The sequence below is a fragment of the Anser anser genome (genome assembly GCF_964211835.1).
Source record: "Anser anser genome assembly, chromosome: 1".
Lineage (NCBI taxonomy): Eukaryota > Metazoa > Chordata > Aves > Anseriformes > Anatidae > Anser > Anser anser.
This window is the reverse complement of record NC_139720.1, coordinates 101,280,555-101,308,527: the sequence shown is the minus strand read 5'-3', so window position 1 is coordinate 101,308,527 and position 27,973 is coordinate 101,280,555. Positions and strand designations below refer to the sequence as shown.

Below are 27,973 nucleotides of genomic sequence, written 5' to 3'. Positions count from 1 at the left end.
ACCCCAGCTGTGACTGTTGTACCTTTTGCTGCCTAGTAGATGGGTCATAGAAAAGAGTTTAATACTGATAGTTCTGAAGTGATGCTTTTGATTAACCTACTTATGAGAGTCCTTTTCAGGTTTGCTCTTTGTGTAATTTCTGAGGCTACAGCTTCAGTAATGATACAAAGTGCATACAGCTTTTCTTTCACACATAGATAAACAAAATGCACTTAGCTCTAATAGTTAATAAGTTAAAACTGACCCCAAATAAACATTAAAAGAAGTGGTTACTGTGTTAACTCTCCTATAATTCCTCTCTAAGTTGTGAATGTGTACTTCTCCCCCATCTCAATCCAAAATTGTCCCTCTCATGTACAGATTTTATGACCACATTTCGGATTGTATTTGAGCAAGAGTAGGTATTCCTGTTGCTTTAGTCCTGCAAGCCATTACAAAACTCTAAGCATGCCTTAACTATTAAAAACCAACCAAACAACAAAAAAAACACCTGCCTGCTTATAAGACACGTGTGTGAATTCCACCATGTGCATTGTGAGGCAAGGTTATATACTTTACTTCTGGAGTAACTTAATGGGCTTGTTACCTGATAGCGTTATCAATAGGTATTTGCTAGTTTAGGGTTGGCATAGTGACTGTTCTCCCATAGAGGAAAACAGTTGGCTGTTGACATTTTCAGTGCTTGGTTACTGCTCCTGGGTCACAGGGACCTCGACAGTATTCTTGGAAAGCAAAAATGTCTTCAGAAATGAATTCTAGGTATCTTGTTATCTCAGTTTGGGATGAAAAACTTTGTCCAGCTTACCATCAAGGAGCAACGTTGAGCATCAGCTATTCCATAGGTGTTATTTTTTGGATAGCATTAGGAATTAAAGCAAAGATCAGGAGAAAATAACCTGGATTGTAGCACAAAGGAGGGTGCAGTCTAAGATGTGAATTATGATAATGAATTGACAAGCTGTCTTTCCAAGAGTTGTGGGACTTAAGAAGAAATCGTATCAAAGGTCATTCATATGAAGTATACTTTATCATGAAGTGGCAGGTGTGTTTATTTAGCAATTAAGGGAAAGTATTTCTTCTGTTACAGCATGTATTGACTGATATCAAAAGCTGAAAAAAAAAACAAACAAACCATATTGTTATACTGCTCTCTTGTTATATAGAGTACAGTAGTTTAATGTTCCTTTTCCATTACCCCTTAATTTTTGAGCTTTATAGTCTGCTGGAGGGTATTCATATTTCTATCTTGCAAAATATAGCAAGGTAGAGGGTTGTCATGCAGCCATGCATTAGTGCAAATAATGGTTCTTACTGGAACGTCTCTGTATTCCCTCACATTGCTTAAGCATTTGTTCAAGAATTGTGGTGTCCTTGCCTGTCATCTAAAGAAAAACAACTTTCTTTTAAGAAGGGGGTTGAAATCTGAAATGAAGCTGCAACTGATACTTTGGGAAATAGCTTGCACAAAGCCCATCCAATAGTCATTTCTAGCTGTTTATTTCAGGGGAAAGCTCTTCATTTGTTCTTACAAGGTGATATGTGGGGAATGGGTTAGAAATGTAGGAAAGGTGTGTGTCAAAATCTTGCCTTGGTGAAGGAGGAGAGTGGAACTGACTAGTTCAGGACTTCTGAAGATATGTGCACATGCATGATTTTTAAAAGCCCATTTCAGTTCCTACAGATGGATTTCTTTCTGCTTCAAATAGGATATTGCAAAGGTTCTGGAACAAGAGAAGCACAATTTTGAGGACACATCTCCTAAATCTTGAATGACACACTAGTTTGTTTGGCAAGAAGTGACAGTTATCTATATGCAACAAACTTCTACATTTTCTCTGCTACCAAAAACCAACAAAACCCCCAAAACAATACAAAACAAACAAACAAAAAAACTAAGCTGCTTCTCACTACCCAGTTTCTTTCCAGCTATTTTAGGTATTTTATTCTTCCATACTGTGTCTGAAAGATAGCTTTGGAACCAAAACAAAATATTTTTATAGTTTCTTGGCATTTAGTATAAACAAGTGAGAATGCAGTCTGTAACCTTTTGATTTATTAGATATTTTTTTAATAAAAATGAGTATCTGTAATAAGAACATTGAGCAGACTTGTTTCTTTAATGATGTGTCAATAAGCTGTTTTTTATATTGACAAAAACTGAGATTACTTCTGTGGAAAAACATTATTTGGAAAAGCAACAAATACGTAATTTTATGAGCTCAAAGTTGCAAAGCCACTTTGTAACAGCACTCTGGACTATTGCTGTGCCAACAGTTCAATTCTTCAGAATTTTGCAGAGCTGTATCTTCAGCTGCTAAATTCCTGTGTGTTATTTTAAATAATAATTCCCACCTTTACTTAAAAATAAGACGAGCCCTCTTTTCAACAGATTGGTAGCAGGTACCACTAATGCAACTGACCACTGCAACTACCTTGGCCTTGCTGCATAAGTTGGTATAGATCAGTGTAAATCATGCTTTTGATGCTGTTCTTCTGAAGCTAAGGTATATCAGCTTCTGAATTATACAGAAGTGATAAGCTGAGCAGGTTGATATGACCAGGCGTGCATCAGCAGCTGCACAGCAATAGTTTAAAAGCGCTCCTTCTTTGTTGTTCAATATATGGTTACCTCTGAAGACAGTAGCTGCTACTGCTGGACTCTTTAAAAGAAGTGAAAGTAATAATATTTTGAAAGAGCTATCAGTCTCTCTTCTTCGTTCTTCTAAATCCTATCACTCTTCTTAATTTGAAAGAAACTTGAAAGACTTAATATGCTTTCTTTGACTCCCATTATCTTCTGTGGTCTACGTGGCTTAATTATAGAATCACAGTGGAGATAATCTGGTCCAACTCCCCCTGCCAAGCAGGGTCACCTGGAGCACATTGTGCAGGATGACATCCAGGTGGGTTTTGAATATTTCCTGAGAAAGAGATGCCATAACCTCTCAGGGTAACCTGTTCCACTGCTCTGTCACCCTCACAGCAAAGAATTGTTTTCTCATATTCACCTGGAACTTCCTGTGTGTGTTTGTGCCTGTCACCTCTTGTCCTGTTGCTGGACACCACTGAAGAGTCTGGAACCATCCTCTCGATGCCCTCCCTTCAGGTACTTGTGCACGTTGATAAGATCCCCTCTTAGCCTTCTCTTCTGCAGGCTAAACAGGCCCAGCTTTCTCAGCCTCTCCTCGTAAGAGAGATGCTCCAGTCCCCTCATCATCGTAGTAGCCTTCTGCTGGACTCATTTCAGTAGCTCTGTGTCCTTCTTGTACTGGGGGGCCCAGAACTGAACACAGCACTCCAGATGTGGCCTCACCAGGGCTGAGTAGAGGGGCAGGATCACCTCCCTTGACCTCCTGGCAACACTTCTGAATGTACCTTAGGATGCCATTGGCCTTCTTGGCCACAAGGGCACATTGCAGATTCGTGGTCAGCCTGCTGTCTATCAGGACTCCCAGGTCCTTCTCCACAGAGCTGCTTTCCAGCACATCAGCACCCAACCTGTACTGGTGCTTAGGGTTATTCCTTCCTAGGTGTAGGACGCTGCATTTGCCCTTGTTAAACATCATGAGGTTTCTCACGGCCCAGCTCTCCAGCCTGTCCAGGTTCCTCCAAATGGCAGCACATCCCTCTGGTGTGTCAGCCACTCCTCCCAGTTTTGTGTCATCAGCAAACTTGCTGATGCACTCTGTTGCATCATCCATGTCACAGAAGAGTAAGTTGAACAAGACAGGACCTACTACTGACACCTGGGGGATACTGCTAGCTACAGGCCTCCAACTAGAGTGCGCTGTTAAGACATAGAAGTGGGAAGAGGAGATAATTTAATCTCTGTTGCTCAGTGGGATCAGTGTTTCCTATCATCCTCTGCCATACCATCAAGTATAAGGCTGTGTAAAGCCAACTTTTGCTCTTCCCTCCCTGCACATACTTGAGGCACAGCTCATTAGTGCAATTATGGGTATTAGTGCAATTATGAGTACATGAGTGATTCAGATAACTTGCTTTTTCCCCTGAAAAATTGGAATCTGCTGTAGCCTCTGGGGCTAAACTCATACTCTGTCCAATTTCCCTTTGCATGAAGTTGAGCCTTCAGAGCAGACTGCACAATCTGTGTGCAGTATGGACATTGAGTGTAAGCTCAGGTGCTTGATGTAGAAGAAAGGTCTTTTTGGGTGCAGCGTGCAGGAGATGCAGGTCTTCCTGGTGACACATATGGAGCTGAAGAGCATAGGAGGAGTGTGTTCCAAGTTAAGGTTCAGAAACATCTTGTATTTCTAGTGCAGAGAAGTTTTATCTGTCTGGTGTCAATGCTTCAAATAGTAAAGCTGTTACAGGAGCACTGTTTGTTTTTATATGGAGACTTTCCTCATTTGGAGGTTTTAGTAATCACTTATTTTCTGTTCTGGACTCATTGGAGATGAGTGTTGAGAAGTGATGCTGGTGCTTGGAGACGTACCAAAATCTGATTTCCCTTGATTTCTTCCAGAATCCTCACATTACACACTTAAATTTGATTTGAATTTCTCCTGAAGTTGTACTGGACTATGGGAGAAGTACCCTCTTGTCTTATTTCAAAAGGTTCTGCTGAAATGAGTGCATTATATACTAGGCTGAGAAATACTTCCATCTTTGAATTACAAAATGCAAATTTCAGACCATCTGTATAGATGTCTTTCCTCCTCCCCCATCTGCTTAACAGCCTACATCATGTGTAGAGTGCTTCTTTAGGTTATCTTGCTGTACTCGAGTTTGACAAAGCACTTCTTGCACTGTGGAAGAGGGAGGAGTTGATCGTCCATGTTCTCCAATTCTTATCGTTTCCATTAAAGAAAAAAAAAGTTGGTTTTCTGCATGATTTATACTTTGTCTGCATACTGGAAAACAATTAGGCGTGGGAAAACAGCAGAAAGTTTGCTTGCTGGATTTAGGCCAGCTAGTGGGTGGAAGGCAGTAGCACTCTGGAGTTTTGTAGATTAAAATCTCAGAAGAATTTTAATATAAATGTGGGTTATTTGATGTGTTTGCAGTGGTATAGGCAATAGTAAGCAACGTGGGCATACTGTGCCCTAAGAGTTCTCCCATTTGCTGCTCTTGTCAGCAGCATGTAGTAAATACAAACATTCTGATCCTTCTCAGCTTGTTCAGAGTTGCAGATTTTTGCTTGCTTACCACAAATGTATGTAAAAATAACCACGTTTGGTGACGTGTTGTATGTGTATGTTTTCATAATAATTGAACTTACACTTAATACTGGTAAAAAAAAGGGAAAAAATCTTGTAAATTTGTTTTTGCTCTTGGATGTTACCATTTTCAGCTTTTGTAAGGGAAAAAGTTATTATCAATCTATGTATGAAGTTTTTGAAGACTACAGCATTGTATTTTCAGTTTAGGCTTGGTCTAGAAAAGCTTTATTACTTGAACAGTTATTTGTGAGTTTTTATAAAAGTGTATGCAAATATTTTGCTTTAGAGATAGTTATAAAATGTTTTTTTCTCATGTTCTTTTCTAAGAAACCCTTGAAGTCCAAAACATGATCAGTGTTTCTTTTCCACCATTCTGCATTGTTGTTATTGCAGATCAAGAGAAAGTTGGTCACACAGAGAGTCTGTGTTGGACACACAGGCAGTTATTTCTCACAGTAAAGACTAGCTAAGTGGGAACCTCAGTGTTTATGTTTCAACATAGTTTGTGGGATTTGTTCTTTTGCCTTCGTTTCTGGTTGGAGACTCAAGTGACTGCTGTAACATGTCTTAATTCAGTACCTAGGTTGTCACTTCATTACTAAAATTCAGAGTTCTGTTGTAAGCTAATTGCTTGTGGGAAGAAGAGTGTTCAACAAGCTAAAGGTAGTAAAGCAAGAAAGGGGAAAAACAGGGAGATGTGGGGGAGGTATTTAAACACTGAAATAAGAATTCTGAAGGCTCTAAATGTCCTGTATGACTAACTTTTTCAAAGTACCTGCATTTACAGTATAATTATGTACCTCTTATTTGACCTGTATGACTTCTGCTATTTGTCTTTTGAACTTAGTAATTCAACAATATTTCACAATCTTACTGTATTAAGTGTGTATACACATTCATGGTTGGAAAATATTTGGCAAAGCTTTGAGAACCATGGAGTTCTTACCATATAATAATAATTTGTAGGCTTTTTGATTCCTTCTATCTGTATTATCTAAGTTGTCTGATCTAGCCTCTCCTACAGAGCAAATCATGCAGGTTCATCCATTCACTCAAATACAGACCCTCTAAATCTTCATTAAATCTGTTAACTTTCTGGGATTATTTGATGATCTTAAAAAGAAATGAGAGATTGCTTTTTTTGGTAACTTTCAGAGTTGGTTTTTTTGAGCTCCTGACCAGGTTCACTGGGGTTTTCAAAATGTAAAAATTTTGAGCAGATATGCTGTAGACTATTAGCCTTCTTTTCTAAGTTGGAGGCTTCTCTTTAAGGCATTTTTTGCTTCTTCTCCTAAGCAAACAAAGTTTATATGGTTGTACCATGTGTTCACCTGTGGTGCTGACCCTCTTCTTTTCTAAGTTCTTTCTGTTCCCCCTTTAACTTTTATTAGAAGCAGAGGGTAACCTGTCAAATAAGTTTCTGTATCTTGTACCTATCTAATTGCTGCGTGAAAGAGAGAGACCTCGGTTAGGGACAGTGTTGAAAGGAAGAATCACAACTGTGAGCCCCAGAGTTTTCTGCGATACTTGATCTGCTGCTGTTCAGTCTGTCCCAGTGTAACTCTGAGCCGTTCGCAATAGTTTAGTGGGGTTTAATGGGTAGGGTTTAGTAGGGTTTGATGGGATGTGTTACTGAGGTTGTAGGAAACATTGGTCTAGAAAGCTAAAGAACCCTAATGCATGAAATGCTGGGCAACGTTAATTCTGTTCCTTGCAGGATTTTTGTCCAGACACTGAATCATATTTATTATTCTGTCTTGCTGCCTTTAGTTTTTTAAATGTTCTTGAGATACAAATTTATGAACAGGATTACCTTGTATATGGTATTTGGCATTAGGTTCATTAATATTTTGTGTTTTCTTTTACTTGTTAGTCACTTCTTAAACCACCAGAGGGTTTTGTAAACACTTCCCCAACTCCTTGCCATAGTGTTGCTGTTGAAGCTTACAATGGGCAGGGAGCAAGTTAGAGGTTTTTGTTTGAATTAAAATTATGCAATCTGCTAAATATGATATAAATAGAATTACTTGCAGCTTTAAGGGAGTGCATATGATGAAAGTACTCTTTTTCTTTTTTTTCCGTAAAAGGGCTCTTAAAAGAGATTACTTTGTGTCTATTAACACCAGTAAACAAATGTCAAATTTCACATTTAGTGTGTGCTGTTAGCAACCTGGAAGACGTCTGTAAGATGATAATTATCTCCATTTAGGTTTAGCACAGTTTGCAGGCCAGCAAGGCATTTGAAGTTTGCATGGGCAAGCTGCTTCAGAGTGTTCTCCTTCTCAGTAATTTGTTATTGTTTTTCTTCTGGAGCTGCTGACATGTTTGAACTGCTGAAGTGTACAGTCAGGCTACTTGCAGGCAGATAACTATCAGTGGGAAATCAAACTAATCCATTTTACTTGTTATTGGAACAAATGAATGTGATCACAAAGGGGAAAGTTGGAGGAGTGGCATATCCCTTAAATCCTTCAGTGGGATGGGGAAGATCCCATTTGCCATGCTGGCTGGTAAGAATAACTTATGTGCTACTTCCTCACAGATTTTTCTTGTTATGTTGCTATCTTTAGGAGTTTATTGCATTTCAAGTGTTATTTACTATCTTCTCTATGGAAGTTAGGGACTCTTCTTTTGTTCCATAATATTGCGTTCTTTCTGTAGTGTATTTATAAAATATTAATATATAGCCGTCTTTCTGGACCACAAGTTTTCTGCTTCTTTTCATTACTTAATGAAATCATAAATTACTTTTTGATTTAAAAACCAAACCTGAAAAAGACACCCACAACAATCTGAATTTGCTTGGGATGGCAAAACTAGTGGGAGAGATACTTCTGAGAGAATAAGAAATTATTTTCCTGATAAGATGGTCTCCCCTGCTCCATTGTTCCCAAAGGGGACAGGCAATACAAACCCCTCAAAACCTTGTTATCCTCTTGAATCCGTGTTCTGCAATCATATTTTCTGATGTATAAATCCAGTTGATCTTTTCTTCTATATTCAGGCAAACTTTTTTAGCTGTTTTGGGAGATCAGAATATAAGAGCATAGGTTAAAATCTGCAGGGTAGAAATAATGAGGGATTCTTAAGAAATGTTAGTAGAGAAAAGTCCAGTATGTTAGTAACAATTTACTCAGATTTGCAGAATTTTACAGAACATTTTGTAATTCTTAAAAAAAAAAAAAAAAAAAAATCAGTCCTGAAAAAAAATGGTATGAACTAGTTTGACTAAGAACCATGTTTCTGGTGACCTTTTAAATCTCTTGTGAATCAGATTTATCTTGGAAGTACTAAAGGCTGTTTTCAACTTAATAATTACAGATGATGCAAGCATGTGTCTGTTTTCCCAGTGCTATAATCACACATCCTTAGTTTCCTAAAGGCATCTGTTCTGCTGTCATTGGTTTCTGTTTGAGTGGAAAATGTTCTCCAAATTATTAAGTAACACTTGTATTGAATTCTGAATTGCAATGCAGAGTGTTCTGGAGAAGAAAATACAGCAGAGGAAAAAGTGGACTCGCTGCATCATGGAGTTCTGATGTTACAAAGGGCATGTTTCGTGCAATTAATTCAAGTTTCTATTTTTTGTGAATAATTTCACCTTCTAGAGACTGTGGAATCCATAGCCATTATTACAGAATCATAGAATATCCTGAGTTGGAAGGAACCCATAAGGATCATCGAGTCCAGCTCCTGGAACCACGCAGGTCTACCCAAAAATTCAGACCATATAACTAAGAGCACAGTCCAAATGCTTCTTAAACTCCGACAGGCTTGATGCTGTAACTGTGCCCCTGGGGAGCCTGTTCAAGTGCGCGACAACCCTCTCAATGAAGAACCCCTTCCTAATATCCAGCCTGAGCCTCTCCTGCTGCAGCTTGATATCTTAACATGGTCTCTGAAATAGGTGCTTTCCAGAAAATAGGAAAATTGAAACAAATGAGTTTTGCCGTTGAAGAATTAAACAGTTTTCTTACCTTACCAACAACTAATTTAAATAGAATAACGTATCAGGTACAGTGATAAAGTTAATCAGCACTGTTAAAGATACTGATTTTAAGTACTTAAAAATAGTGCAGTTGGGTCTACTAACTGTCACTAAGTTGGTCCAGATCAGTAAGGTGAAAAGTTCATACAGTATGAATATTTTGCCTATTTATATTAGTAGTTCATACCTGGGATGATGAAAGGGACAGAAGAGAACTTACCTGCATTGCAGTAACTGTCACCCTGGTAATCATAACTTTTTTTGGAGGGTTTTCTGTCTGGCACCTTTCTCATCTTGAGAGATTGATACCTATGGAAGCTTTGTCTTGATCTCTGATATACGTGTGTATATGTATGAAACTGCTCTGTGAAGTGGGTGATCAATTGTCACTGATGTTGTTTCAATATTTGTATGTGGAACTTTCAAACAAATGGCAAATGAGGTGACTGGTATTGTACAGGAGTTTTTTACAAAGAACTTCTGTTACAAATTATAAACTTGTTAACAGCTTTTTTTTTTTTGTCATGATATTCTCAAAACAGAATGAGGATCGTTCAGAATTGTATTGGTAACTGAAAGAAGTTGTTCTTTTCTTTTTAAAAAAAAAAAAACACCTCCCCACTCCTCCCCTCAAAAAAAAAAAAAATCAAAACACCAAAAGAGCACAGTCAGCCAAACAAAAAAAACAGCTAAAAAAAAAAGCCCCCAAATAAACAAAAAACAGCACTTCATCATTCTTGGTCTTACTTGATGTGAAGAGCAACAAAGCCAGCAGAACAGTGGTGGAAGAGAACCTGGAATCTGTCTGGCTTTCACCCAGTCCTGTGTTGTCATTGCAGCATTTGATAGCTGCTTGCTGGCCAGAGTAGGCTACGGGAACAGTTTATTGGCTCATAAAGTAAAATGCCCAATGGTGATTTTGTTCCTTGTTTCTGAACTGACAAAATTTGAGATTCACTACCACTCTACATGTGAACCCCAGGCCCTTGGTTAGCTCTGTTTTTAATATGTTTATTTTGGTTTTAATATATTACAGATATGTAAATCACTTGATCGCTAATTTTATTCAGATGGATATACTATTGGAGTTGTGTAGTGGTTTGCTTGACAGCCCTGTTCCCCTCCTTAGATGTAATTCACTCAGAATAGCATCTGGCTGTCACACTACAGTGGGACTAGATCATCCGGTCTACTGCTATTACAAAGAAAAGTGAGGCTTGACATATTCGTGTCAATTTGGCAAGATGCCTGAATGATTATGCTCAATGAAATATGTGACATTTCAAGTGGTAATGTAACCTGCAGGAACACTTGCAGGAGAAATGTATGATACTGCAAAGAAAATGCCACCTTTACTGGTTCTGGAAGGTTCAAATACTGACACAAGTCACCTGATCAATTCCCAGCACACAACTGCAGGTTTAATCCATTAATTCAAAGTTTTTTGTACTCTGGAATTTGCTGGTGGTGATCCTGAGGAAATTCAAAATGCAGTGGAGTTTAAGAAGAAAAACACCAGGAAGTGCTTATGACGCTTCCTTTCCTACACTAAAAAGTAAACGAACCAGCAACCATCCCCAGTTCCAAAGTGGTGTGTATAATTACATTTAGTAAGTCATAATTACTTGCTATTCCTAGGTTCTCAGGAAACTCCAGATTGTTTTGACCCTTTCTGAGTCCATAGTATGGAATTCCTAGGGAAAAAGCAAGCTGTGTAGTATTGTCTGCTGTTGTAGTAGCTAGCAAATATGTGGAAGCATAAAATGTTTAAATGCTCCTTTATTCTGATATATAAATTGATTTTTTCCATCTACCTTACTTCCATTACTAAGGAGAAATTCTGGAGTCTGTGCAAACTAAGTAGGGTTCTTCCACTGTAGCATGAGACAAGTTGCCTTAAACTGCATCAGGCATAATCTTGTCTCACCAGCTTTCAGGTGGGTCCAATAATGCTCAAAATGGAACGCTGTCTGAGAGTTGGAAATATTTATTTACGTCAATCTGTTCAAATAAATTTGTGGTAGATAGTCTCTGATTTCATATTTTACTTCCAGTTTCTGTTCTACTTTTCCTTTTTATAAACTGGTCACTTATTTTTAGCAATTTAACCCTACCAGTTTCAGTTCAATGCTTGGCAGTTGCAATAAAATAGGACTATGAATGTGGTAAGTGCTATTCAAAATGGCTGAGTGGTCTGAGGCATCTAAAACAGTATCACCATCTCTTCTCAACCTTTTTCTTCCACAAAGAAGAGGCGTAGTCTCAGAAAAGAAGTCTGGTGATGGGTGGCTAGTGCTGCCTCATTTTCTTCTAAAACATGAAGAATGACTGAAACTTAACTCTCGCTTTGAGTAGCAAGAGTGAATAAAAGCTTCCATAAAACTTAAATTCTTAAGGATGAAAGATACAGAATTGCTGTGGATGTGGTTTTGGCATCTTCTAGCATGCACAGAGGTTCTTCATGTCAGAGACACAGCAATTATTTTCTAGGTAGTGCAGGTTGCTTAGCTGGTTAGGCAGTTTGCTAAGGATTAATGTGCTTACCAGCCTGATGAGTCCCTGCTGTTGTGGAAGTTGTATGGAAGGAAAATACTAACTGCCTTTCCTTCTTGGAGTGGTTTGATTCTTGATCTGGTTGAGTTGACGTATTCCAACTCTTTTTTTTTTTTTTCCTGAAGATCTTATGTCTTTTGTCAATATGTTTATCCTGAGTTAAATTACTGTCTCAGCAATTTTACTGTTTTTCTTACCTTTTGAAATTTACAACTGTGAGAGTATCCTCTCATAACATAAGTTTTTGGTTGAGCTGAGCCCAAGCTCTCACTGGACTGTGGGTCGGAGAGAGTGCAGTCTTTTGGTTTAGCAATCTTAGTACTGCATGCTTGTTTACTCTATATAATAGATGTATATACATGTACTGAGTTGTGTGAGTGTTGCATTATTTCATATATACATATATATATATAAATAAATATAAATATGTTGTGGGGAGTAACTGACCCACTGTTGATTTTCTTCCCTTTTTTAATAGGAAAAAAGATCCACTCAATTATCAGTCTCCTGAATCATTGTTATGTAGTTTATTAGTGGGGAGGATTTTTTTTATGTGGAAACTTACTGGAAGCACCAGGAAGGCTAAATAACTTGTCGCACACTTGTCTTTCATCCTCTGATTTCTTGATAAGATTAAAGAATTTTGTGAGTAATGAGATAGTTTTGCTCTGTGGAACAGTGCAGATTGGACAGTACATCATTATTTCTAGGTAGCCCGTTGCTCTATCTTCAGTTGCTGATTTGACAAGTAGAGAGGGATAAAGATTTGCTGTTCTCTCCGTCTAACCACTCCAAGAGTTGTGGTATGGGAGAAGAACTTTTTGTAGAGTATTTCCATTTTAATTAATCCAATATTACTGTTACAAGAGGACAGAGACTGCAGTGTGGATATACTTTTATGCATTCCTTCTGGTTCACAGTATAAAATAAGTCCTATATATATTTGTTTTTTTCCCCCTGAAGTAAGTAAAGGCTTTGTAACGTTGCCTGCTGTTCCTTTCCTGTCTATTTTTTTCATGACATATGATGAAATACCTTCTGAAAGCTACTGACATTCTGAGACTGAGTTAAAATTAATTTTTTCTATCATTGCTCCATAATTCTTCCGATTTCTCTGAAGTAGGACTGCTTTTTAAACTGCTGCCACATAGGAGTGAGGGAGTGTTGCAACTGGAATGATCCTGCCAACACTAAGTGCAAGGAGCTAATCTGTCTTTCAGACTGATAAAATGCTGCTCCCACGCCAAAGCAATGCTAATTGACCATCACTGAAACTGTATTGACCCAAAGGGTTGCATGTAACTCTTTTCTGGTGGTGAGAGAAATCAAGAGAAATTGCTGAGACCTGTATTTTTTAGAACTTGTTCAGCCTAAGCAGTAAAACCCTAGTGATGTTGACCCCCTGCGATGAAAAGCTAGTGTCAGTCTCCTATATGAATAGCTCCCAGGGATTCTTCTTCAAGTTCTATGCTGTACATTTGAGTGCATGGCCTATGGTGCCATGCACGTTGACCGCTATTGTGATTTTAAACATTGATAAACAAATATCAACTTACCATATAGCAATATAGCAACAATTATAGCCTGAGGAGAATAAAACTGAGTAGTGCAAGTGAACTTTCAGTAGTATATTTGCAGCACTGTTGCTTCAGGGATGTGCAAAGCAACTCAGGCTGGGTGAGTAAATAGTGTTAGAGAAATGTCATAGCTTGTGTTGACAGAACATCTGTGAAAGTAGTCTGTTCTGTAGTGCTCTGTAGAAACTGCCGGGGGATTTCCGTGCAAAGAAGTCTAGTGCCATCTGCTTACCTGAAAGTTTGCCATCTAAGAGTCTACGCTATATGCTATTTGCTACTCTGCCTTTGCAATAGCCATTCTCTGTGTATTTTTGCTAGCCCTCAACTTTTATATTTGAAAAATTGAGTACTTTTTAGGCTAAAATAGTAGTCATATCATGGCTATTGCCAACTTTCTTCAACTGTTTTTCTTTGGTTTGTGAGGATCTTCAGGTTTACTTCTGGAGTCTGAGAAGACTCATGGTATAAAAAGAGGGAGTTACCATATTTATTGTGGTACCACTTTTGAGCACAGGCTGCAGGAAGAAGGCATTGCTACAGCTCAAATAGAATTCCTATTTCTACAGTATAGGGGGGTGGGAAAAGGAAAAGGGAAATGAGTATCTGATTAGGAACAAGAACCTGGGGAGGGGGGTAAGTCAGGGTTAGCAGAGGGCCTTGGTGATGAGAAGGAACAATTTATTTCTTTGGAATCTGCAGATAGGAACTACACACTGAACAAAATAAAATAATATAGGTTGGCAGTGAAATAGTAATTTTAGCCTTCTTCTCCTTTTTCCCAGAGTAAAAAAAAAAAAAAAATGTGTTTGAGACACGAGAAGAGGTGGGCATTGGCTGAGTGAGGTATCAAAGACTTATCAGAGTGGCACTGGGGAAAGGAGATGTTTCAAGCACAATGGTGGTCAGTAATAATAAATAATAATGCCTTAGGATGGTAGGGAGTGACTTATTGGATGGAGGGAAGCAATATCATTGGGATAAACTTGAGGAGTAGAAACTAGATGTGATGGTGGGGGAGGGAATGACTGGGGTTATTGATCATGTGAGTTTGTGTGCAGAAAAACTGCTCCTGATCACTTGGGCTCTACTTTAAGATCCTTGAATGTGCAGTTCTGTAACACTTGAAGCTCATGTCCTGTTCTCCTATGTGGTCGGCCATTTAATTTTGCCTATATCCTAGTTCCAGCAGTAGTGTTTGGACAGTCAGCCTGTTAGGAGGCCTGATGTGCCCTTAAATGATCAATGATTTTTCAGGTGGCTTAGCTGAGTGGCTTGCTCTCTGGTCTCCTGAATACTATCATAAGGAGTAAGGAAGAGTAAGGAAGGTGGTTTTTTTTAGGGCAACCAAAGCTCTAAAACTTAAAGAATGATTTGCACAGAGATACTGACCAACACAAGGAATATTGAGTTACAGCTGGAATATTGTTTTATGTAATATTATTGTTGATCATATTATCAATGCTGCTGTTACATGTAAGCAGTACTAAAATCCACAACATAAGTGGACGTGCAGACATCATTCATGTGCTAGTTGACTTGGTGCTAAAAAATGTCTACTTTTCTGGCAATCAGCGAGTCAGTGTAGCATCGCCAGAGAAGTTGTGCTCCTGTGCGCCATTGGAAGAGGGTACCCATGCTGGTGGTGAGCAAATTCTCTTAATCCAGGGATGTTTTCCTACTGCTCATGCATGCAGCTTCTCTGCCGTGGGCATGCAATGAAGGTAAGACCCCCTTCTCCCTGACCGGAAGTTGGGTTGGTGGAGCTGTTGGAAGAGCATCACAAGACTTAACCTGCCAGGGCTTGTGCTTACATTGGTGATCTCTGGTCTGGGTGTTGTGTTGGTTGTCCAGTCAGTTGATTTATTCTTCTACCATTATTTTAATATAATAATACATATTACTATGGTGCATATATCTAGTAGTTGCCAGTTTCTAGTAGACCCCTCCCTTATTACTGTTGGCACTGTCTGTGTACCTCAGAGCTCTACAATTAGTATGTTTTTTGGTATAAGTCACCCTGTAGCTACAATGTGCACTTTTGTGGCAGACCCTGTTATGGGAAGGCAGTGTGGACTCATCCATAGACAGAATATTGCTCCTGCTTCTTTCCTCACGTTATCCTTTGGCTGTCATCTGACCCTACCATAGCTAACTCAGGGAGCTAAACCCATGCAGAAAAACTCAGAGTGAACAAATGTTCAGGGCAACGCTACCAAGCCCCTAGGTAGTCTTTTATGTTAAGACCCTTAGTCAGTTCACTAGCCACTGACAAGTGCCAGAGCTGGTGCAGTGCTGAGTGGGACCTTGTACTTGGCAATAGCTAGGCATTAATCAGCTTAAATATCATGTGAAACTGTACCCTGAGCCTTGTTTTTTTGCCTCCTGCTGCAAGCTGATACATGTGAAACCCTGTTAAGGTATGTTTCTCTTCCTCTGCTGTTGACCTACATAGTGACTGATAGCAGGAGGTTGTCATCTTCTATAGCTCAAATGATAGGGTCTGTAATGGATGTAAAGCTCCAACATTACAGTTGTGAATTACTGGGATGCTAAAATGATTATCATACCTTTTAGTGATTGCTGCTTCTTAGTTTTCTCTTAAATATATACATATGTACTTAATTATATACAACAAGTGTCTTAATGGCACCATGTTTTTCTTTTCTAGTGTCCAAAACTCAGTTACTTTATGCTTTCAAAAGTCAGCAACATGTTACTGCTCAGTGTTTTATTTTTTTCTTATTGTTATCAACTTAGTATTTTAAATTAAAACTTTCAGTCTGTTCTTGAGTTGTCAGTGTCCTAGCACATACGGAGAGTGAGGCTGTCCTGGTATATTAAGTATTTAATATGTTTATATTTAGCACTTCGTACTGCAAGGTATTAATGCAGATTTCTCTGTATGTTCTTACATACTGGTTTCAGCAAGCCTTTGATCTCTGCTGGAAGAGTGTTTTCAAGCTATGTCTTGTAAAGGTAAACAGGTGAAATCCTGTTTCTCTTTCGCTTAAATTTTCTTTTATATGTTGCTGTTTCTGTATAAAGTGAAATGTTAGGAAACTCTTGGTAGCATGTTAGTCAAGCTAATATCACAGTGTTAATATATCTGTTAATTGAGCTAAACTACCTGAACACAAACATACTATAATCAATAGATGTGCTAAGAAATTCCTTTTTGACTTCACAATGTGAGTATTCAGGACAGAGAATTTCTCAGCTGGATAAGACTCCTGCCTTAGGACTTTTTCAATTTCTGGAGACTGTGTGGGTCCTTTCAATGATTCCTAAAGATTTTGTGCATGCCTCCAGGAACTGTTTCCTTCTCTGGGAGTATAATGTACAAAAGGGGTGGAATTTGAAACTCTAGGATCAGGAAGAAGATCAGGAAAGAAGGGAGAGTTGTCTGTAATGCACATATATGATTAGAGTTCTTTTGTTGTTGCTTTATTCTTGTTTCTGATTCCATCTCCTTCCAAAATTCCTGTACAGAGCTGGATTATGAACCTGCCCCATTTTGGTATAACTGTCAGACAATGTAGCTAGTACGGAGAGCAAAGGAGTAGCAAGTTGGTACAGTAGTGCTGAAGATGTAGTGGGAGCTCTCACAGCATATACTGAAACAGTTGCTGGTGCTATGCTAAAAGGGACCCATGATTCATTTTCTGTAGGTAAAAAAGTTATGTAAAAATTGCATTTAAAAAAAAAAAGACAAAAACCTCACAACTTTTCACTCCAGGGAAAGTTAAAATATTAAGTAGTGTAGGAAGTGCTAGTTGCTCTACGTGTGTTCGAAAGGGTGAGAATTAAGGTGTAGAGGGAACCTGTAATTTTGTAGTGTCTTGATTTTTCAGGTGTTTGAATATATATACATTTAGGTAATCTAAAATTAGCCATCTAAGTCTGGCTATCTTTGGGATTCTGTTTAATTGGATGTTGGGCAGCTTAAATAGGATTGTGGTTTTGCTAGGAAAAATGTTACCATCAAAGCAGGTTTGTTTTAATTGTTGTAAAAAGTGAGTATATATTTAATTTTGTATAGCATAAAGAAAAATAAACATGTTTAGTAAATAGCATAGTAAGTTTACCTCTGAAAAAGGTAAAACTTCATACTGTATGGAAAATGCAGTAGTGCTTCAGAATTTGCAGCAAATTCTGTGATATAGAATGCTCCATTTTTATTTTCCTTCCTGGTTTGTGTAGTTGGGGTTATGCCTTTTTTTCTTATAAGAAACTTGGTTTTGACACTAGTAGAAGGCTGGACATAAAATAATACTTAAGAACTTGATGCTGTGTAATGGAAGTGCCCTGGTTCTTTCTCTCTTTTTGAGCATATGTTTCAGTATCTGATTTGTGCTATTGACAGCAGTGGGACTGCTTTGTTTATCCTATATGTAAATGTGCTTAGCAGATGATGCACTGCTGTTGTATGAGAACCCAGTTCTGTGTAATTGTTTTCTCAGTATCTCAAGACCAGCTATGTGTCATTCTGTCGTGATCAAACGGTAAGTCTTGTAAATCAGGAATGAATATCGCATACAAGATGTTTGCAAGTACTGTTTAGGACTTGAGTGCGATTAGTATAGAGTCTAAATGCTCCGATACATCACTATATACATATCTAAACTTAAACAGCAATAGTTTCCAGCTAGATAGAGAGGTTTAGAGTGGAAAATTGTAGTTTGACATCATTAAGTGTAACAGGCTTCTGCAATTTAAAAGTATCCTACAAGATTTTTGGTGCTGTTAAAATCTTGCATCAAAATGAACTCTACTTTTCCAGATATTTGTTCTTACTATCTTGCTCACTTCTTTTTATCCTACCCAATGCTCTTGTCCTATACCTATTTCATTTTCTGTTTATCATTCCTGTAGTCTAGATACTATTTTCACTCAAGCTTCTTCCGAAGTTCTTCCATCTTTATTACTTTAAGGGGGGGAAAAAAGAATGTTTCACGGGGTTACACATTGGAAATGAAGATAAAATGCTCCAGTCAATATTATGCCGAGAAGGTGTTTAGAATCCTTTTACATTTGGCAGGTGGTAACATTCCTCTGATTCAGGTTTCTTGATAAAACATAAAAAATTCTGAAATTTCATAAGCTTTTAGTATCCTTTTTTTTGGAAATAAGATCAATTCCTAAAAATAGCTTTTTTCTTCATAACAGTATTGTAAGTGATTTGACGATCAGGTTTGAGACCTTGCTCTATAGAGGCTTAATATTCTGCACAAAAGTAACCAGCTGCAGCCATTAAACGAATTTTCTTTAATCAACCTAAATTCTGATATAATGCCTATTTTTGATTGTTAGTGCCTTGAGGCAGATCTAATTGTATGCATTTTTACATCATATAAATGAAAAAGATCTAAGGAAGCATTTTGATAGAGATGTAGTGATTTGAAAACTCTACATTGTTGAACTTCACATATCGACTGCATTTTCTAAGTGTTTTGACAAGTCACACTAACACACTACACACAAAACAGTAAGCTTGCTTATACAGTATTGAAAATGTGTGTAAAGCACTGTGTAATTTATATTTATTCACTAATTAATTTTTTTAACTGCTGTTGAATCATATATCTTCCTGAAGTAGTTGATTTGATTCATCTGAAAAATCTGTATGAGTTGATACATGAAATATCCTAGTTTTGTAATCATGGTAAGCATAAAATGCTTACATGGTCTCTGGTGACCCTTTTTAGCACTGACAAATGTCTAGCTACTATTATGAATGCAACTGTTGGAGAGTGTTTGCAGAAAACCTCTGCCTTTCTTCACCAAGTAAAAATTAAGCTGACTCTGCAGGCTATGACAGTGCTTTCAGGTGCCAAGAAAAGCATTAACTTGAATTTAGCATATCTATCAATACTAAGGAATTTTTTTGCTTTTAGTTTTGCAGTGGGCTTGCTCTTCATGCATAAGGGATGTGCTTCAGCTGTCCAGCCCCTTTGGCAAGTTCTCTGAGTGCCCGTTCAATCTGTATTTTTGAAATTCTCTCTAAATATTATTGTTCCAGAGCTGCTTCAAAGGGCCCTATCTCAATCAGAAGATAAAGGAAAACAATTGTGTACAGCTAGATACAGAAGTTACAACAAGCAATGGCCTTTACTGATCAGCCATAAGAATTAGTGAATTTAACATTGGACTTCAAAAAGTGGCTGTTTTCTAGTCATTGTGCCAAAAAAAATATATATAATGGGTAACAAGTTTTGCAGAAAGAAAATGCAGCAAGGCAGCGTAAGGATGTATGTAGCTGATAAATGTCTTCCAGACAGAATTGTCGAATGAACAGAACAAGCTGTGAGGGTTCCCTAAACATATGGGTTAAGAGAGACCACATTTAAAATATGTGGAAACAAGGTAGAAAAACTTAGGTGTCGTCAAGTTCTGGAAAAAATAAAAAAAAAAATGCCCAGACACAGGCAATCTAGGTAATGGAGAAATTTGCACTGTTGAACAGAAGATGTGGGAGGAAGATTAAAAGTTACAGTTCATTGGACTTGAAGGTGACACCCAGCTATCTGCAAAGAAATGTTGGAGACTGAGGTTTTTGCTTTAGAAGAGAGAACAGATTGGAACAGAATCTGTGAGCTTCCATCACAGAGAGGAATTCGAGAGCTGTGCTGAAGGTGTCTGAAGGCCCAGGTTCTTGGCCTAAGATAAAAAAAAAAATAAAAGAAATAAGAAATCAGACACATCATCACCAGGAGGTGCCAGTTTCTTCTCCCTGTTAACTAACAGTAGAACACAAGGGAAGGGCACAAAGCTGTGCTGGGGAGGTTCGGGCTGGGTATCAGGAAAAATTTCTTGACCATGAGGGTGGTCAAACCCTGAAACAGGCTTCTGAGCAAGGTCGTGACCTTGCATGCCCCGTGACTGTCAGTGTTCAAGAGGCATTTGGTTAATGCCCTTAATAATATGCCTTACCTTTTGGTTAGCCTTGATGCGTTCAGGCAGTTGAAATAAGTGATCTTTGTAGGTTCCTTCTAACTGAACTATTTTATTGTGTTGTCTATTGTTCACAAGTGGAAAGAAGTGTGTTGCAGGAAGCCTATATGCAGTTTAAGAGGGGTTATTTAGTATTAAAGGGGAGCACCTGTGTCAGTTAATTCTCTCCTCTCCTTAGCACAGTCCAAAGAACCTGACTGATGAAGGTGAGGAAGACTGGTGTTTGGAATGGCAGCTGTCCTTGAAGAACACCAAGGAAGCGAGCTAGCAGAGGATAACTTGGTATCAACAATATGTAACAGGGAAACAGGAACATAAAGATCAAGAGGAAGTGCAATGGCAAGACAAAAATTTCTGAAACTAGAGGGAGAGGGATAAAAGGGCTTGAATAAGGAAACTCTTGTTTGTGTTTGACAGGTGGTACTTGTATCATATGCCAATGTAACTGTCTGCTAGAAATAAGTTCTACTGTCACCTTTGTTCAAAAGGAACCACTCAAAAAATGTGCACCTTTAGTTATTATCTGCTGCCTCTCATCGCCCAGAAAATTAACCTATGTCCTTGCATGGCATGAAAGTGTATTCTCCATATACTAGGAAAACATGATGGGCTTGTAATGTGTGTGTATGTTATAAAATGGTGTATGTTGGAAGGAAAAGCAACTTTAATACTTAATGTGTGAAATGTTTTTTGAGTCATTGACTCAATTTTTTTTTTCTTGTCTACCCATCTGCTGAGAATCCAAACAGTAACAAACTGGTTGCTGTCTTGCTTTGGTAACCCTATGCTATGCTTTTTAGTGTGGGAGAGTAGTTGCTGGTGGCCAGTTTTCTTTACTTGTCTTTATTTTATTATTTTTTTCTTTTTAAATCTTGAATGAACAAGCTTGAAAGCTTTTTTTTTTTCTTCCAGATCAGTTATTCAAAAGGTTGTTCTCTCACAGCAGGTAGGAGAGACTTACATTAAAAGTCATCCTGGCAAGTGAAGCTTTAGTGGCTGCTCTTAAGTTCAGAAAGGTCACTACCTCATGCATATTTGTAGCACATAAAGGTTCACCTAGTGATTCTATTATCAAGCCTTACAATTTGTGGTCTCTTCTGAATGACGTTTTGTCTGCTTATGGAGACTGTGTACAATATTCTTGCATAAGCAGCTGCAATAGTTAATTACAGTGATTGTTTAAGAAACTTGCACCTGTTTCTGGCATGCACTTGTCTAGTTTCAGATTGTAATTATTGGGTCTATTAATGTTCCTTGCTGGCAAAAATAGTCTACTTGATGATCCTTTTAATATCGCTTGTTTTAAAGATGCTACCAGTGTATGTTCATGGTATGTAGACCTCTCTATTTTGTCTCAAGATTTTTAGAACAAGCTGTTGGGGTGACTAAAGGAAGCAGCAGCTTTGCTTTAGATAAGGTTTTTGAAGATTTACTCAAAATGGTGTGTGTTGTAAGATTTTGCTAGTGTTGCCTGGGGCAAGGGGATAGTTGGGTAGGGAAACCATTTTTGACACATTCTGATATGTGTTTGTGCTGGGATGGTTTCCAATCTTTATTAAGCTGTGAATATGTTCTTAGTTTGGTCCTTTGAGGTCTCTCTTCTTTATCTCTGTGATTTCTTGGATATAATGATATGTACACTCATTGAACTGTTGCTGACTCTTTCTTATGCTGGATGAGGAGCTTGTTGGCATGTGGGTGCTGTTTGGTGGGGAGTGGGAGGCAGTGGGGAGTCTCAGTGGATGACACATTTCAAATCTTTTCACAACTTCATTATGTATTTTCACTTACGTCATGATGCCTAAGAACTCAAGAAAAGTGATGTGACTTTTTAGGAGTGTGATTTTTCTTTCAGTAAGGTCATATACTTCAATATATTTGGTAAAATACATCTTCAGCTGGAACATACAATATGACATTTCTTGCAGCTCAGGCTGTCCATCATTGGTAATTGCACAGTGAATATCTGTCTGCAGAAGAAGCTCTTGTACTTTCTCCTGTAAACTCCCTCAAATAACTGTTGACCTTTCTCTTCATCTTACTGTTTTCATATGTTTGTTTCAAAATGTCACTTCCTGGAAGACTTTTGGCTGATCATACAGTTAGTGCTAGAATTTTTCATCTTTATTGAGTCTGAATATTTTCTTCAAACACTTAAATATACTGCTGAGTGGGTGAAGGAAAGTAGACTGTCATTCAGACCTCCTTAATGAATCTTATTGGGTTATAGTGCTGTAGAAATCAAAACTACTATGTAAATGTATATAGTAGTTCACTAGTAGTTTAGACGTGAGTTCAAAACTTTTCTGAATTATGGCTTTCATACGCCTTGAATCTGGAAATAAATGAGGATGGTAGAATGATTCAACACCAGTTACTTGTCCTGGGACTGAAAATTAGAGGGAAGGACATAGGTAGAATCTTCATGGTGCTCGATTTTGGTAGCACAAAGTTGTGATAGTGCACAAAGCATGTTACTGCAGTGGCACACTTTAGTGAGTCACACTCTCTATAGCTACTCAAACATAGTTAATTTTTTTCACATCTTTTTGTGGGGATTGTATTTGGGTATATGCATGTTAATCACAGGCTTTACCAAAAAATTTATATATACAGATAAAGCACATTTATTGTAAAACATCCTCTGCAAACTGGGTTCATGTTGGTGTACCATGAACATCTTTTTATGAAGGCCTGAAAGGCATAATTATCATGTTCTAAAAATTCCTTTTTTTCAAAGGATGAACCTCACGGAAAAACCTGATTTCAGTGTTTACTAGCAAAACCATTAGTAGATCTAGTCAAAAGGTAAAGGCTATCATTTGCCTCCAGAAACTGAGTTTGACAACAAGAAACGTACTTCCAAAATACACTAACCCCACACTGAACATTTAAGAATCAAAATACTTCAATAATGCTTCCTATTTCTCATTCTCCATAAGCCATGTCTTTGGTTTCTGTACAGAATACTCTTTCTTAGTGAAAATGTGATTGTGAGAAATGATCTCTAGTTCTGGCTACCTCATTCTGTCTAGCTGCGTCTTCCACAAAGCCACCTTCTGCTAGCTTCAGAAAAGCTTTCCAGACTACAGACCTATGGTTCCAAGTTTTTCAATCAATGCAAATTTTCAGCTGCATCTGTTATTGAAACAAGTACATTGCTACTACGTTAGAATATAAGCAACTTTTACAGGAGTACAAGAAGATTCTGCTCTGCCACGAATGGGTCATGGAAGATGTAAAAGTTAACTTAAATAGTATTACTTCTATGTTTTTTTTTTTATAGTAGTGTTTAGCAACTGTGAAATTTGTTTCTTTGCTCTTCAACTGAGGTAGTGAAGGACTGCTACTATTCAACTGTATTAATGAGATTGGATTTGATGGTCATAAAGAGGAGCTCAGTGCTTCATTTTTCATTGTTTAGGAGAAACATGAATGTGACATGGATGATACTATGAAAAGTGGCTGAAGAAATTGTTTAAAAGCCTTTCAGTCAATGCATCTGTTAAAGCATTCAGTTATATTTCTCATGATGAAATATATAAAGGTAATAGTGCTACTGTAATTTTTAACTGCAACCCTAATAGCACTTAAGCACAAAGTGCTAATACAACAGTCTGTATAATAAAGCTTTTTGTTGACAGAACGTGTTATCAAGGGACATCAGATTTTGTCAAACTGAGAACAAAATGTGCCTTAAAATCCTTGAGCTCTTGTGTGCTGAGTTAAAGAGTGCAGCTGAGATGTATATACATTTTAACTTAAAAATATACTGTGTATTTATGTGATAACAGTCAGGGCTAGTGCACTGGGGGGTTGAACTGTGCATTTCTTGAACGAGAAGCCCAATTTACTGCACTTTGACTTACAGTTCTCTGATGAAGGATTATCTGTCATGTACCTTACACAAAATGGATTGATCTGTGGGGATTGCTTTGTTAGTATTGTGCTAAATGATATAAATATTTAGCCCAAACATTTTTATAGTCCATAAGGATATTAATTGTCAAATAAAGTTTGTGAGACAATGTGGTGGTTTTACTCGGGTGGGCGGCCGAGCTCCACCACAACCGCTCTCTCACTCCCCCTCCTCAAAGAGGAATGGGGAGAAAATATGATGAAAAGGGCTCGAGGGTTGAGATAAGGACAAGGAGATCGCACAGTAATTATCGTGATGGGCAAAACAGACTCTGCGTAGGGAGATAGGTAATAAATCTTACTATTACTAACAAGCTAGAGAAGTGAGAAACAAAGGTAAGAAACCAAAAGCACCTTCCCCCCCATCCACCCTCTTCCACCTCCTCCCCCTGAGTGGTGCAGGGGAACGGGGGAATGGGGGTTATGGTCAGTCTATAGCGCTTCTTCTCTGCCGCTCCTTCTCGGTCACTCTTGTCCCCTGTGCTGTGGGGTCCCTCCCACGGGATGCAGTCCTTGCTGAACTGATCCAGCGTGGGCTACCCACAGGCAGCAGCTCTTCAAGAACTGCTCCAGATATGGGTCCGTGCCACGGGGTCCATCCCTCAGGAGCGAACTGCTCCAACCCAGATCCCCCACGGGCAGCAGCTCCTGCCAGGTCACCTGCTCCTGCGTGGGCTCCTCTCCATGGGCTACTGGTCCAGCCCAGAATCTGCTCCAGCAGGGGTCTTCCACAGGCCGCAGTCTCTGTCGGTGCAGGTCCACCTGCTCCACCGGGGTCTCCTCCACGGGCTGCAGCGTGGAACCCTGCTCCACCGTGGTACTCCATGGGCTGCAGGTGGCAGCCTGCTTCACCATGGTCCTCACCACAGGCCGCAGGGGACTTCCACTCCGACGCCTGGAGCACCTCTCCCCCTCCTCCTTCACTGGCCTTGGCGCCTGCAAATCTGTTCCTCACTCCTCTCACTCTCCCAGCTGCTGTGCTGTTTTTTTTCCCTGTCTTAAATATGCTCTCACAGAGGCGCAAAACAACACCACTTATTGGCTCAGCTCTGGTCAGCAGTGGGGCCCTTACCAAACATGGGGCAGCTTCTAGATTCTTCTCACAGAAGCCATGCCTATGGCCCCCTGCTACCAAAACCTTGCCACGTAAACCCACTACAGACGGTAACTGAAATTGTATTCAATTGGTTTTTAAAAAATTTAGGGAGTCCACTTTTAATATTTTTAGTTGGTTTTCAAAAGCAGTTTTTTAAGATTAAGACAATTAATAGTTTAAAATTAGAAAATGCTAGTTAGTGCATTAACGCTTCATTAATGTTACAGTGTGCTTTATATCTGCATTAATTCTGATTTCTGTTTTGTACATTACTTTAAAAATAAACTTTCATTAACTAATGCATCTCAAAACATAGCAGTCCTTATCTTACATTTCTTTTCTGTGCTGAAATGTAGACTATCACTTTAATACATTAAGACTTCTATTTCTAGAATGATGCATTTAAAGTATCAGGACAAGTTGGTGATTTTTTTTCTTTCCATTTGGTTTTTATCTATTTTACAGCAACTTATCTGGTCAATTTGAGAGGTTCTACAGCAGGGTTGTTATGAGCCTCTCCCCATTCTAATCTGCTTGAGTGTCCTTTCCATATTCCCTCTACTCCGAAGAAGTTTCTACCTTTTAATTTTGTTAGAGAAGACATTTTGAATTTCTTCCATTCCTCAACTGATACATGGCCTGTAATATTCTATTCTGTATAACAGCTGTTCTTAGGAGTTATTTCTGATGGATACCTTTTGTGCTTTCTCTTGGAAATCCGAGTATTGGCATACAGTATAGAGAGCATGTTCATGAGGTATTTTTAATAAGAAAGTAGATGGAAGAAGAGCTTTTTAAGATGTGTGTGAATATGCTTACTATGCTCCGCCTTATCCTAGGGCAGTAGTTCAAGTTTAGGTTGTCACATCTGCTCAGGAAAAGCATATCCTTAGACTATTCTCTTTTAGGTGCTGTTAAAATACTTTTTTTTTTTTCATTTGTGGGCTTCTTTTCTCTCTGCCCCAGTTTAGATCAATTCTGTAAACCATCTGGCAATATTTTTATATCCAGAGTGCAAGTGTTTTTATCCAATGTTTTTATTTTCCTCATCTTTGAGATATGGCTGCTTGATATTTTTAATCCTTCCTGCTTGTGTCTCAAAGCCCCTATTAATACTTGAAGCATCCCAGTAGCCATTATTAAAAGTGCAGTAGACACTGTAAAGAAAGCAGAATGTCTTTCTTCTAAAACATACAAAACATAACTTCATGCAAGTTACTCATATTGCCTTTGTTCTTCGACCTATTTTGGAAAGGTGAAACAGTGCTGTGTAATAGTCATGACATGATCTATGAGGTTAATAAAAACAGTTCTGCTCTACTTGGAAAGCTCAGTAAGGTCTGTCCATATTCCTAAATATTGCAATCTAAATATTCCAGTGCAGCACCCCAATCTGTTACTTAGTTCGGTTGAATCTCTGAAATGTTACCAGTTTATCATAGATGTCAAATATTTTTAATAAACTTACAGGAAAAGTAGCCCAGTTTAAACATGTATTTTTTTTTTTTTGGTTAGTGTATGGTTAACAGTTAATCCCATGGTTTTGTTTTCTGTAAATTTTGGATTGGCTTTTGATTGTCATGTATCAGAGAGCGATTGTTCATTTGCATTAGTACTGCTTCAATACACTGGAAAAAAATGTTATTTGTGTCAAGTGACTCAGCTCCCACTAAAAGTGGTTAGGCCAAGCTTGGTATCTCTTATGTGGCTTGTTGCATGCCTTCTCTTCTTTCCATTATCCACTTAATGTTTTTTGGCAAAAGAGTATTTTTTTTGTCCAGGGAGGCAGAGGGTAGGGAGTGTATTGTTTTTAATCTCTGCAACTATTTTGGCTTATATTGGTCATTGAACAACTCTATAAAGAAAAATAAAAAGGTTTTGTTATGTTGAGGGTCCTGATGTGTGTTTTCCTGATGCCTTTAAGTATTTCAGGATATTTTTCATTTGTTAGAATAACCTCTTTTTTAACACAGGCTTTAAGACAGCACTCCTTGTTTTGTGTGTGAATCTCATCTTTTACTGATCATTAAAGATCATGGTGGAAGATTGTGCTTAGAACCAAGATATTGTTGCTTTTGGCAACAGTGAGTTTCAAAGTCATGCTTTATTAAAAACCCTTATGTTCTTAAATTGCTTTATAATTAACTCTGCCTTTAGCTTGTGAGATTTATAGATGATACTGATCAGAACAATAAGTACTGAATTCAAGGCAAAACACAACGTGATGGGGTTTACAGCTCTTGCTGCGATCTCATTGTTAATAAGGGCCTTACTGCAATTTTTTGTAGTTATTACTCCAGATCTTGACAAGTTGCATATGATGTATTATTGTGCAGAAGGTGAGGAAGAGCCCTTTTGATTATATTAAGACTGATTGTTAGATATGCCTGTGCATACATCCTGTAGTTGAAGTACAGGATGTAGGGCTTTTCCTTTCTAAAGTCTTGAGTAGATAAGCAAAGGTGCTGAGGTATAATCCAGAATACCTTATGATACATTTTTCTAAAATACTGTCACTGATGTGTGCATCTTTTGAGCTTCAAGGCAAAATTGAAATATGCTAATGCACATTTCTACGCAATAAACTTGTCTGAATCATTAGAATTATTTAGAGTAAACCAACTTGGAATGTGGCTTCTGTTTTGAAGCTGCAGTTTGTTTATGATCAATGTATTTTTAGTAATGAGATGCTGACTAGCATTTGTGT

At 38.2% G+C, this 27,973-nt stretch overlaps 1 protein-coding gene and 1 long non-coding RNA gene across 3 annotated transcripts in view; one reads left to right on the top strand and one right to left on the bottom strand.

Annotated features, from left to right (window-relative positions):
* The window catches only part of MAN1A2 (mannosidase alpha class 1A member 2), a 141,963-nt gene that overhangs the window by 2,651 nt on the left and 111,339 nt on the right, over nt 1-27,973 (top strand). The window lies entirely within an intron of this gene.
* Nucleotides 15-27,973, bottom strand: LOC310905666. Its single transcript, XR_014589213.1, has 2 exons — nt 24,831-27,973; nt 15-19,958 (listed from the first exon to the last, which is right to left on the bottom strand). It is a non-coding gene; the product is annotated as an uncharacterized lncRNA (long non-coding RNA).